The sequence below is a fragment of the Macrobrachium nipponense genome, chromosome 8, assembly GCF_015104395.2.
Source record: "Macrobrachium nipponense isolate FS-2020 chromosome 8, ASM1510439v2, whole genome shotgun sequence".
NCBI classification, from domain to species: domain Eukaryota; kingdom Metazoa; phylum Arthropoda; class Malacostraca; order Decapoda; family Palaemonidae; genus Macrobrachium; species Macrobrachium nipponense.
Window position 1 is genome coordinate 64964369 of NC_087203.1, and position 12500 is coordinate 64976868.

The window sequence follows — 12500 nt, forward strand, 5'->3', positions numbered from 1 at the left end:
CGCGGCATTTAACCCTCACCAATAACAGGACTATCGCCCTGCTGCAGTACGCCTACCAGCTAGCAGTCCCGTACCTGATCACTCAGCCCACCGCTCTCCTCAACCACCATCTTGAAGCTGAAATGCCCCTACTCTGATTGTCTCAGCAGCCAAAGGTGGCAGCAATCCTGTGGCCCCCTTCGGTGCCATTGCTTAATCAAACTAGGAGAGGCCCAAGGGAGAGAGGTAAAAGATGTCAGATGCCCAGACAGCCTATGAGAAACAAATAGTTTTTTGCGGTACTAGTGCCAGTCTGGCAAAGTGTCACCCATCTTTTCTGGGTGACTTGGCACCGTAACAGAGGGTCAGATGTTCAGTCATGTCCTTTCCTTAACTTTTTATAAACTGAAAATCATTCGTTTTCTTGTTGTTTGGAATCATATATATTATTCTGCTTTACAGTAACATTCTTTTATGACTCAGCAGAAGACTATTTACTACCTTGTGTCATTTTACCTGTTCTGCTTTGATTGATGTGAAGAGTGTCAAAGCCAGATGCCATGGTACTGTCAATATTCATATGAAGAGTCCTGCATGACTTTGATGATGAAGTTACTTCCCAAGCCAAGTTTTCACTTTGCCAGTGATTGATGCCTATTATAGAGAAGGCAATCTAGTCACTCACTATGGGTCCCATTTTATCTCTTCTGGAATTAAACCTTTTTGGAGTACCCAAACCCTGTTCTAAAGATGATATTGACAGTTCTAAAGATGATATTGACATCTAAGACGATGGAGCTTAGACATGAGAACTTATAATTAGAGAGCTGAATATATCCAAGGAACCTGACATCCTGTCAAGACACAAATATGTTTGAGAAGAATTTTCCCAAACTTTCCCCCAAACATTTCACAGCGCTATCCAGAGTCATGGCAAATAGCTCTCTTCATAACAATTTCGTATCTTACACTTAACTCCCTTGTCAAATTACCTTCTTTTACCCAATTATGGATTATGTCGTGAATGTTCTCTTTCCCACACTGTTTTCAGTGCCCATGTCAATCTCTGACTCCTGGGATAAATCATGGAATGCTAAAGGCAAGCTTTGGTTATGGTAAATAAGGCTAAGAAGTTTGCATGAAAAAACTGAGTTACTAAAGTAAAGGATACCGAAAATTCTGCTTAGTGGTCAAATAAAATCCTAGACTTTCGATTAAATTGAATGAAAGCCTGGTTAGACAGGATTACAACTTTATGCAGACAATTTTATTTTCATACTGGTGAGAGAAAGAGAGATTAGGAGTGTTTGTCCTTAAAAAGATTTGTCAGATGTTGACAGTCATAAGACTGTCTAACATCTTCACTAGTGAGTGTCGCCTTTGGATCCTCTTTTCTTTTCTTCAACCAAACATAAAATTTTGAGGGAATACCTTTCGAACTAATAATGTACAATCAAATTGTGAAGAGGAAAAGCGAAGAGTAGAAGAATTTCCCTTCCGCGTTGTGATCGGATTAAGGGCCCTTTGAGTGTATTTTGACTTGGCTGATTTCTTCTTTTGTATTCCTAAACCAAACGAAGAAGAATGACACCCTAATGGCCTTCTCCCCTTCATATTTCTACGGTGATTTATGAGTTGTCATCTCCCAATCAAGGTTAACTACTGACCGATAGCCAATCCTGAGATGGGTCACCCATACTGCAAGGACCAGCACCCATTTTTCCATTGTAGTACAGTCCCCAAACTAACTTAGCAAAAGCCATTAAATCAAGAACCTCCTGGCAAGTTGTATAAATTCACATCTCACAGGAGGTCTACCTGGCTTAACACCAACCTTCTACCTGACCTAGTCCCTGACCATTGTCATTGCACCATTGTCATTAGACCCTCGCATCCCGATTTCACCTCCTCATATTTGCATGACCTTCGCCACTCTCTACCCACAGGTTTTTCATTGTTCTCCCTAGGTTCACACTTCTCTGCTGGCGTTCAATGTTTCTTTCAGGCTCCTGTGGAAGATTAGCGTCAGAGATGAAAGACCCGAGATGAATCGCCCCCTCAAGGAACTCATTGTGTTTTGAGAACAACATCCAGATTGGCCATGATGATTCCAGTTATCCAACTCAGATATTTATACGGTCTGACCTAGTCTATTAAGTTGCACTTTACCCTAGACTGTAACATACAGCATTTCACCCTCGCCAGTAACAAAAGGACTATCGCCCTGCTGCAGTACACCTATTCACAAGCGGTCCTGTACCTGACAACTCAGCCAGCTGCTCTCATCAAACCACCTTCTTGAAGCTGATATGGCTAGTATTTTCAAGTATCCATGAACTGTGCATCGCGAGACTGTGAGTCCTCCTGACAGCCACCTATCTGCTTAGTTCTTGACTCATGAAAGCATTATCTTCCCATGCTCTGGTGAAGCCCTGCCAAGTGGCCAACGTCTTTCGGCAGAAGCCCTGGTGTAACTCCATGCCCATCACACCACGGATTTAAGGTAACAAAGTAAATATTTGTTCTGTCAGCCCTTTCACTCCTGTTCCTAGCACTCATTCCTATTTAAAGCTATGTTTTCTTCTGTAAATTCCCATTCCTAGAATTCCCATCACCCTTTAAGACCTAGTGAGAGATTTGGTGTGAATAGTGAGTGATCATACTTTGCTACTTTAAATCAAATTACGCTCAGTGTACTTAACATAATATCAATGATTTGATATCCAACAAAATCTTACAATCGCTGTGTAATTCTGCTCATACCAATACTAGCATTTCATTGTCAAATACTTTTACAGATTCGTGTAGACTGCCCCCATTGTGTGCCTGACCCTGTTGATCAACAGTGCCACTCATCTGACTGCCAATGCCAATATCTGGGTGCCATATCTCTGAATGCCAGTGACCCTCACACTCGCTTACTGTTAATATATATATATATTAACAGCAAGGGGTTCCCCCCTCCCCCACCATTTTCATATTTGGTATGTGTTTAGCCTGAGCATCATGCAAACTGGTAACACTCAGTCTCTTCTCTCTCTCTCTCTCTCTCTCTCTCTCTCTCTCTCTCTCCTCTCTCTCTCTCGTCTCTCTCTCTCTCTCTCTCTCTCTCTCTCTCTCTCTCTCTCTCTCTCTCTCTCTCTCTCTCTCTCTCTCTCTCTCTCGTAGTAGCCATCTTGCTTGGTGAGACGTTCCCGCGTAAAGTCAGATTTAATCAACAGATATCACAAGTTTAACATACGACTAGAATTTGAGAAATATCTAGAAGTGTTCGTGAACTATCGGTGATAAGATTAGTGTGAAAATAGTAGGATAAAGCGTCTTCTAAGTTAGTTTATCAAGTGTAATACTGTAAATCAGAACAAGATGGCAGTAAGTTCCAACTGCGGGAAGAAATGGCGTAATTTAGCTTGCTTGGCGGATTCGCAATACGATGAGGTAGCAGGAAGGGAACTGGCATTTCTCATCTATGAAATCAGCAACAGTCCTAACCAAAAAGATACAAAAGCATTCATAGATATATTAGAAGGATATAATCCTTCAAACTGGAACAAATCTAATGAAAACATCTTGAAAATAATTGAAGAAGTTCCAAATAAAATCCAAGTGGTCAAGAGACTCATAAAGAAAATATACATAAACCAACATATTCCGACAAAGAAAATGAATAAGGTGAATCTTGTGAATATCCTAATTGACGCATTAGGAAAAAGAATGCCAAAAGCATGCAAACTGTGTAAGGTTTGGTATAGCATAGTCAATCCACAAAACCTAATCAGAAAATGTGCTGCATGCAACATTCCGACCCATCCACAGTGTGCTGAGGTAATGCAAGATATGAGAAAAGATACAAGAATTTTTTGTTCAACATGTCTATCATGGATAGACAATGTTATTAAATCAAGATTGAATGTACAAATAGTTGAGGATGAAGAAGAAGAGGAAGAGGAAGAAGAAGAAGAAGAGGAAAATGGAAGAGAAGTAAACAAAAATGAAATGACAGAAAAAAATAAGGAAAACAAAGAACAAGATAAAAGTATGGATGCAGAGATACTCATTGATACTACATATGAGGCAATAAAGCAGCATACCTACGAAGGAAATAAATTACGATATGGCAACAGAAAAGCAAATCCCGAAGAGGCTCTACCCAGATCTACACAATGACGGGAAAGAGGAAAAAATAGACAAGAAAGACCAAATCTGCAACCTTTTGAAAAGAGGGAATTGCAGATTTGGAGAAAGATGTTACTACAAACATCCTAAGGTATGTCACAACTATGAAATATATGGTAAATGTGCATACCTAGATGGATATGGGGATGATTGCAGAGATCTGCATCCAAAAATATGCAAAAACCTAAAAGAAGGAAAAGGATGTAAGTTCAACAAAAAATGCAAATATATGCACCCTGTAGCCATGAATCATAATCAAATAAATAACCAACCAAGTAATAAAATCCAAAATAAGAAAGAAACAAATAAAGAGAGAAATCAAGAATATCAGGTAAAAGAGAAAAGCAAACCACCAATGAGATATGCAGAGATGTCAGCAAAAAATTTCAAAGCATCAGCTCCAAAATTCTACTCAAGGGATAATAACTGTATTTATTATGCAAGAGGATATTGCAGAAACGGAGAAAATTGCAGATTCAGACACAAAATGAATAATTATGATGAAGGAAGATCAAATATTATGGAAAAGTTGGATTTTTTAATGTCAGAATTTCTGGAAATGAAAAAAAGAACAACATACCAGAACAGGAAAGAGACATGGGAAAATCCTTATTACTACCAATATTAAATGAAGGAGAAAACACGCAAACCATCATAGCGATGAATGCGCAGGGTTTAGTTACGAGTAACTCAAAAAGAAAAATAGAGTACTTAGAAGAACTAACCCAAATTGAAAAGAAAATAGATATAATGAATATAAGTGAAACCTGGTATTCCAAGAGACTGGGGAGGATGATCAAATAAAAGGGTTCCAAACTTATAGATCAGATAGAAAAAATATGAATCAAGGGGGAACCGCAATATTTGGGAAAGACAAAAAACAAGGAAAAATATATGAGAAATATAGTAACTCAGAATGTGAACTAATAGCGGTAGAATTTGAATCTGAAAAATTAATGAACATAGTAATATATAGACCTCCTATACTAAAGAGTTTGACTTAATAATTGAAAAATTGGATGATATATGTAGAAATCCTATCTGGTGACTTCAACTTTCCTTTCGTAGAATGGAAAGAACGAATAGGAGATTGTGGTTGTACTTATACATATAAAAAAGAGAGTAATAGTAGTGCAGAAGATAAGAGGCAATTCGAAAAGCTATTAGATATGCTACTATAATACAACATTCAACAAATAAATCACCTGCCAACAAGAAAGGAAAATACTTTAGACCTAGTATTTGTGAACGAGATGAATTATGTTAAAGAAATAATAGTTTATAATGCGAGTATTTCAGACCATAATGTCATAGAATTAACAGTTCATTCCAAAGCAAGTGAAAACAGAGATAAGCAAGAAATGAAAAAGTGGGAAGGATATGGAAAATACAACTTCTACAGTAAAAATATAAAATGGTCAGAAATAAATGAAGAATTAAACAAAGATTGGGATAACATTTTCGTAAGCGAGACTATGACTAAGGGTAAATACGGAGATATTATATAAAATATTAGAGAAAATAGTGGATAAATATATACCGAAGAAGAAAAGTAAAACATCATTCATGCATACCAAGAGACAGAAGGATCTTGTTCCAGAAAATCAGAAAGTGGAAAAAAGGTCTTGCAAAAGAAAAAAATGCATGGAAAGTTATAGAACTAAAAAGTAAGAAAGAAATTGCAGAACAAAAGATTATACAATCAAAAGAAAATGAAAAACAGGACTTGGAAGAAAAAACCCTATTAAATATCAAGCAAAACCCCAAACTATTATACTCATATGCGAAGAAGGTGAATAAAAAAGAAGAATTAGAAATAGGCCCTCTGAGAATTGAAGGGAGATTAACGAATGAAAAAAACGGAGGAAATTTGCAACATACTGGCAGAACGATATAAGAGAGAATTCACCCCTAGAATAGATAATGAAGATAATGATATAGAAGTAAGGGACGAAAATAGTGAATATTTAGCTGACATAGAAATTAATGAAGCTGATATTGTGCAGGCAATTAATGAAATTAAAAATGGAGCTGCTGCAGGGCCTGATGGAATCCCTGCTATTTTGTTAAAGAAAGTAGTTCATTCTATCGCAAAGCCACTTGCAATATTATTAAGACAAAGTGTAGATACAGGCAAGATTTATGATGAGCACAAATTAGCATATATCACCCCTACTTTCAAAAGTGGATCAAGACTAGAGGCAAGTAATTATAGGCCTGTGAGTCTAACATCACATATTATGAAAGTGTATGAAAGGGTAATGAAGAAAAATATTATGAAACATTTAATAAAAAATAAATTGTTTAATATAGGACAACACGGTTTCGTACCCGGAAAAAGTACACAAACCCAACTGTTAGTCCACCGTGAGAACATATTCAAAAATATGAAAAGCGGAAATGAAACAGAAGTGGTTTATCTAGACTTTGCAAAAGCTTTTGACAAAGTAGACCATAATATATTAGCAAAGAAAATTAGAAAACACAATATCGTAAATAAAGTAGGAAGATGGTTAAAAGAATTTTTACACAACAGAAAACAGATAGTTATTGCAAACGATGAGAAATCGGATGAAACCAAGGTAATATCCGGTGTGCCACAAGGTACGGTGTTAGCTGCAATACTGTTTGTTATTATGATTGAAGACATAGACAGTAATGTTAAGGATTCGGTAGTGAGTAGTTTCGCTGATGACACAAGAATAAGTAGAGAAATGACTTGTGATGAAGATAGGAACGCTCTACAAAGAGACCTTAACAAAGTATATGATTGGGCAGAGGAAAATAGGATGGTATTTAACTCTGATAAATTTGAATCAATAAATTATGGAGACAGAGAAGGAAAGCTATATGCATATAGGGGACCTAATAATGAGACAATCACAAATAAGGAAGCAGTTAAAGACCTTGGTGTGATGATGAATAGGAACATGTTATGCAATGATCAAATAGCAATTCTTTTGGCAAAATGTAAAGCAAAAATGGGAATGTTGTTATGGCACTTCAAAACAAGAAAAGCTGAACACATGATTATGCTTTATAAAACATATGTTCGTAGTCCACTTGAATATTGCAATATGATATGGTACCCACACTATCAAAAGGATATTGCACAAATAGAGAGTGTACAAAGGTCCTTTACAGCTAGAATAGAAGAAGTTAAGGACCTTGACTACTGGGAAAGACTACAATCCTTAAAATTATATAGTCTAGAAAGGAGAAGAGAACGCTACATGATAATTCAGGCATGGAAACAGATAGAAGGAATAACAGAAAATATCATGGAACTAAAAATATCAGAAAGAGCATGCAGAGGTAGATTAATAGTGCCCAAAACAATACCAGGAAAAATAAGGAAAGCACACAGGACATTAATCCACTACGCACCAGCATCGATAATGCAGGGTCTATTCAATGCGTTGCCAGCTCATCTGAGGAATATATCAGGAGTGAGCGTAGATGTGTTTAAGAATAAGCTCGACAAATATCTAAACTGCATCCCAGACCATCCAAGATTGGAAGATGCAAAATATACCGGAAGATGTACTAGCAACTCTCTGGTAGACATTAGAGGTGCCTCACACTGAGGGACCTGGGGCGGCAACGAACGAAATGTAAGGTAAGGTAATGGTAAGGTAACGGTCTCTCTCTCTCTCTCTCTCTCTCTCTCTCTCTTCTCTCTCTCCTCTTCTCTCTCTCTCTATCTCCTCTTCTCCTCCTCTCTCTCTCTCTCTCTCTCTCTCTCTCTCTCTCTCTCTCTCTCTCTCCATTATCTAAGGTCATCAAATCAGAGTCGAAGTTACAAAAATATATATGTTTATTCAAAGCAAAGTACTAGTTGAATAATTCATGTTCTTACAGGATCATTAATGGAATGATAATAGTTCAAGTCTCACAGGCAACTAACTCAGATAACCCCCCGGCATTTAAATGTCTTAATCAGTAATTAGTCACACACCAATTATCTCTTCTCCAAAATACAGTCCCCTCACTAGGACACTCGGTCCCCTCACTAGAACCGCCTGTTTAAAAGACAGAACACACTAGTGAGCACACACAATTATAAAGACAAAGTCAAAAGATTAAATGAAATAGAACCTCTTTACAAAATGTCAAACAGACAACAAGCCATCCCTTTGGCTAAAGTATAACAACACTTACCCATTACAGCTTGGAAAATCACTTAAACAAAAAATACATTATAGAGCCATCCAGGCTCTTTCTCCCCAAGGCAGCCGTCTCCCCCGTTCTGCCTAAAACCTGCCGTTATGAACAGACATAGCTCGTACACGTACAGATGAATTCACACTCTTCGTCAACGGCCCAAATAACTGGTCACAGCCAGTTTTCAAAGGCACCTTGAACAAGCCTCATGACACTGATATGCTTAAGTAAGGAACTTTAACATCATACCACCCAAAAAGAGATATCAGCATTCTTAAGGTGGTCGCTCAGACTGTGTCTCCATGGGAAGTTAAAAATGATCAGTCTGCACATTCTAAAAAAGTCACAGCACATCACATCATAATGGCATATTAAACATATTATTAATTATAGCCCTCTTTTATGTAACAGATGCTCGGCCACTACCCTGGCTAGCCCCTGCCTAGCCATAGCTCACATAAAACAGCTTATACATATAAAACACATTGGCCGGCTCAAAACATAAAATATAGCAATAACTGCACGTCTCTGGCAACACAACGTAATGTCTATCACGCTTCATCTCCAATAACAATTGGGTGTATAAACTTTCTCTCATTTTGGACTTCTTGAATATCCCTCTTTGTCTGCAACTTCCTGCACAGACGCAGCAAGCTGTAGGATGGCGAACGGTCTCCCAGCAGAAGACGTCTCATAGCTTCTGTAAACCCAAAAGCGCTGTAGAACTCTATAGACTCGTAGAAACTCTCTTAATCAGGCAAACAGCAGCAACATCTCTGCACGGCTGGTGGGTGTCTTGCTAGCTTCGGGGAACGACAATTATGGTGTGTTTAAGTATGTCAGTCAAGTCATCGGTCAATTAAAAAAGAAAACTAACCCCAGACATACTACTATCAAATAATGACTTCAAAAATTCAGAAATACTAACAGAACGTCTCCCAATTAACTCCATTTAATATGACCACTAAATCATCATAAGTCATTATCACAACTCGCAAAAAAAATATTAAGTTCTCTAACTCACTTCTCCAACAACAACAAAAAACTCCACCAAACTCACACACCAGCACACACAATCCAGAACTCACAGTAACTCCACGGACTTCTGCACTCACATTTCAAACTCGAAAGTTCTCACAAGTATAAAAAAAAAAAAAGGTCATGAGACCAAGGAAAAAATAAAATCACGTAACAAGCCCAGACCCAAATTTATCCCTGAAAAATGGTCTCTCAAGCTCTGATATTTGAACCCACAAAATCAGTAAAAACTCTTCACTGCTCACATAATTAATCTCAAAACGCCCATTTATGTAAATCACAAAGCCCAACTAATTACATCTCCCGTCCAAAAAGAAATGCTATTTAAAGCTCAATCCCCAATTACATCTCTCGTAGGAAAAGGAAAAAAAAAAAAATAAAAAAAAGATAATGACAAGTGAACTTCCTCATCACAAAATAATATATGCATGATATACATAACCCTGCATTTTCCCCAACAAATGCAATATGCATAGTTACGGAATTTGCCCATCGCAACTTTTCAAAGCTATCGGACACGGCCAGAAGGCAACCCATTACACATGCACTTTCATGAAATGCTATGATCAACATTTCCAGATATTGCAAAAACTCTGAGCAATCACCACTAGAGGAAAAGTCATCACACCGGACTCATCACAGCATTGTCAGCAAAAAATCTACCTGCGGACACGTGTGCTCGAAACTGCAGCATAAAAATGTCTAGTCAGACTCGAAACTTCAGAAACCCATGATTCTCAAAAAAAGCTTCTATACTGACACTAAGCAAGCACATTTCACAAAATTATCTCCAGGATATATCTAAGGAGTTCAAGATTTGTCTCAAAGAAAACTCTCGCACGATATTGCCCAATTATAAAAAAAATTATCACCTATCGGATAAAAAAAACTACGATAAACTCGCAATTCAGCAATTTTATGCCTCCAAAGATAACCATCTCCATAGGACCATAATGTAGTAATGCCACTCGCCTCCAATAAGTCACAAAACCAAAAAGAAACACAGAACTCTTCTCTCTGCTCCAAAAAACTCTCAGAAAAAAAAAAAAGTCATAACCACAAAAAAGGTCATTCGGCAAAGATCAATGCCATCCACATATATGTATAAATATATAAATCACCATTTTAACAATAAAACCACTCTGGCGATAAAAATATTTCCTCCGTTTAATTAATAACCACACCACACCATATTCCCTCTTATTTCACCAATAACCACGTGGTAATAAAACCACCACCAGTAACGAAAAATATTCACCTCTGTTTCGGCAAATAAAAAATACTTACCTCTATTTCACCAATAACTCCATGTGGGATAAAAAAAGGTCCCCAAAAAGAATATTATATCTCCAAGCAGGATAATCAAAAATGAAATCCCATCTCCAAAAAAATGCACTCAAAGCATCTAGCTGACACTCATAAATATTGCCCATGTCTCCTCAAAAATGTGCCTCCATTTGCAACAAAGATGGCTGCAAAATAATTAAACTAAACATAGTTCTCACCACCATAGGCCTACACTGTGGAAATTATATCTCCAAATTATATCTCAAATTATATCTCCAAAATAATATACCTCCAATTCCCCAGAGAATAACTCAATGTTATAGTAAAAAACTATAGACTCTCTGTTTAGCATAACTGCTGAAAAAGGGCAAAAACTCGGCAAATAAAAATTGTCCAGAAAATTCCAGAAAAAATCACCAATGTGCCACAACTCCTCATAACAAAACTCCAAATTCAGTGTCTAAGCAAAGACTTCTCCATATGCACTACGACATAGGCCACTAGAAACTTAGCCAAGTTTCCTATCTCTGGCAAAGTTGTCACAAATACAACGAAGGTATTGTGCAAGAAACCCACAACTTCTGGAACATAAATATCCAGAGAAAAAAAAATGTAGTGCCATTTCGTATGCATTCAAAAAAATGCAAAAATTCTCCCATAAATCTCTCTGCAGCATCAAACAGCTGAAAACACAAACACGTTCCAGAACAATGACTAAGTCACGAACTGAGATATTAAAAAATTCACACAAATTGGAGAGAAAATAAATTCAAATTCACCCATGATAAAAAAACTTGTGTCAGCGATGGCTAACTTCCAAAAAAAGGAAAAAAGAAAAATCAATGGCACTGTTAACTATCCCCGTGACTCACGTAAATGTCAAGCAATTCTCTGCTGAACTCATAAAAAAAGAAAAACAACAAAATGTGTCGTTAGTTCCTCCCATATCCACAAAAAAAACACCACCCTTGATAGCATTACAACACACATGTTAGTATATAAAAAAAATCACCAGTATTAGTATAAAAAACATCACCAATGTTAATGCTTGCCCATTCACCAAAAGTTCAGCACAAAATTCACCAAAAGTTCAGCAAAATTCAGCACAATTCACCAAGATTCATCACCCATGAACTACTGACATATTCTCCAAAGTCACAGAAACTCAATAAATAATTAACCACAAAACTTCTCCCATAATTCATTGTAATAATTCTCCATATTATAATTATCTGTAATAATTATAAAATAATCTCCCATGAAATACCTCAAATAATGATAATTCTACTTAAGTACCTCTCCCGTAAAATATCTCAAGTAATAATAATAATTCTCCATAGTAATAATTCTCCAGTAAAATATCTCAAGTAAGGGCATTAATATTGCCAATCCCCCAGTATTCATCATATTGCCACACCCAAAACTCAACACGAGTTCCCCAGTAAACACCAAATACAACACGAGGCACCCATCCACCACCAATGGCAACACCACCTGACAACATCAGTCATCACCACTCATCACCACTCGGCAATCACCATCACTCAGCACCATTTTAAAGTAATCTCTCCAACACCAATCAAATCTCTATTAATAAAAATAATCACTGTGTCCCCATTATAATTATGCCTTCTAAAGCATAAGGAAAACTTACACCACATCCCATATGTATGTCATTTCCTTTTCTGTTCACTCAAGAGAAAGAAAATCTTTCTTAAAAAAAACCCTACGGGCACATCACATCATCAACCAATCGTTTTCAGCTGATGTCCTGTGGCATTGGAAATTCATTATTCAAGGGCAAACTCGTCCCCGATGACCCAACACAAAGAAAAAAAGGAGGAGTTCACTCCCAC

At 37.2% G+C, this 12500-nt stretch overlaps 1 long non-coding RNA gene across 2 annotated transcripts in view; it reads right to left on the reverse strand.

Annotated features, from left to right (window-relative positions):
• The window catches only part of LOC135223277 (uncharacterized), a 561157-nt gene that overhangs the window by 356368 nt on the left and 192289 nt on the right, over nt 1–12500 (reverse strand). The gene's annotated exons all lie outside the window — the stretch shown is intronic.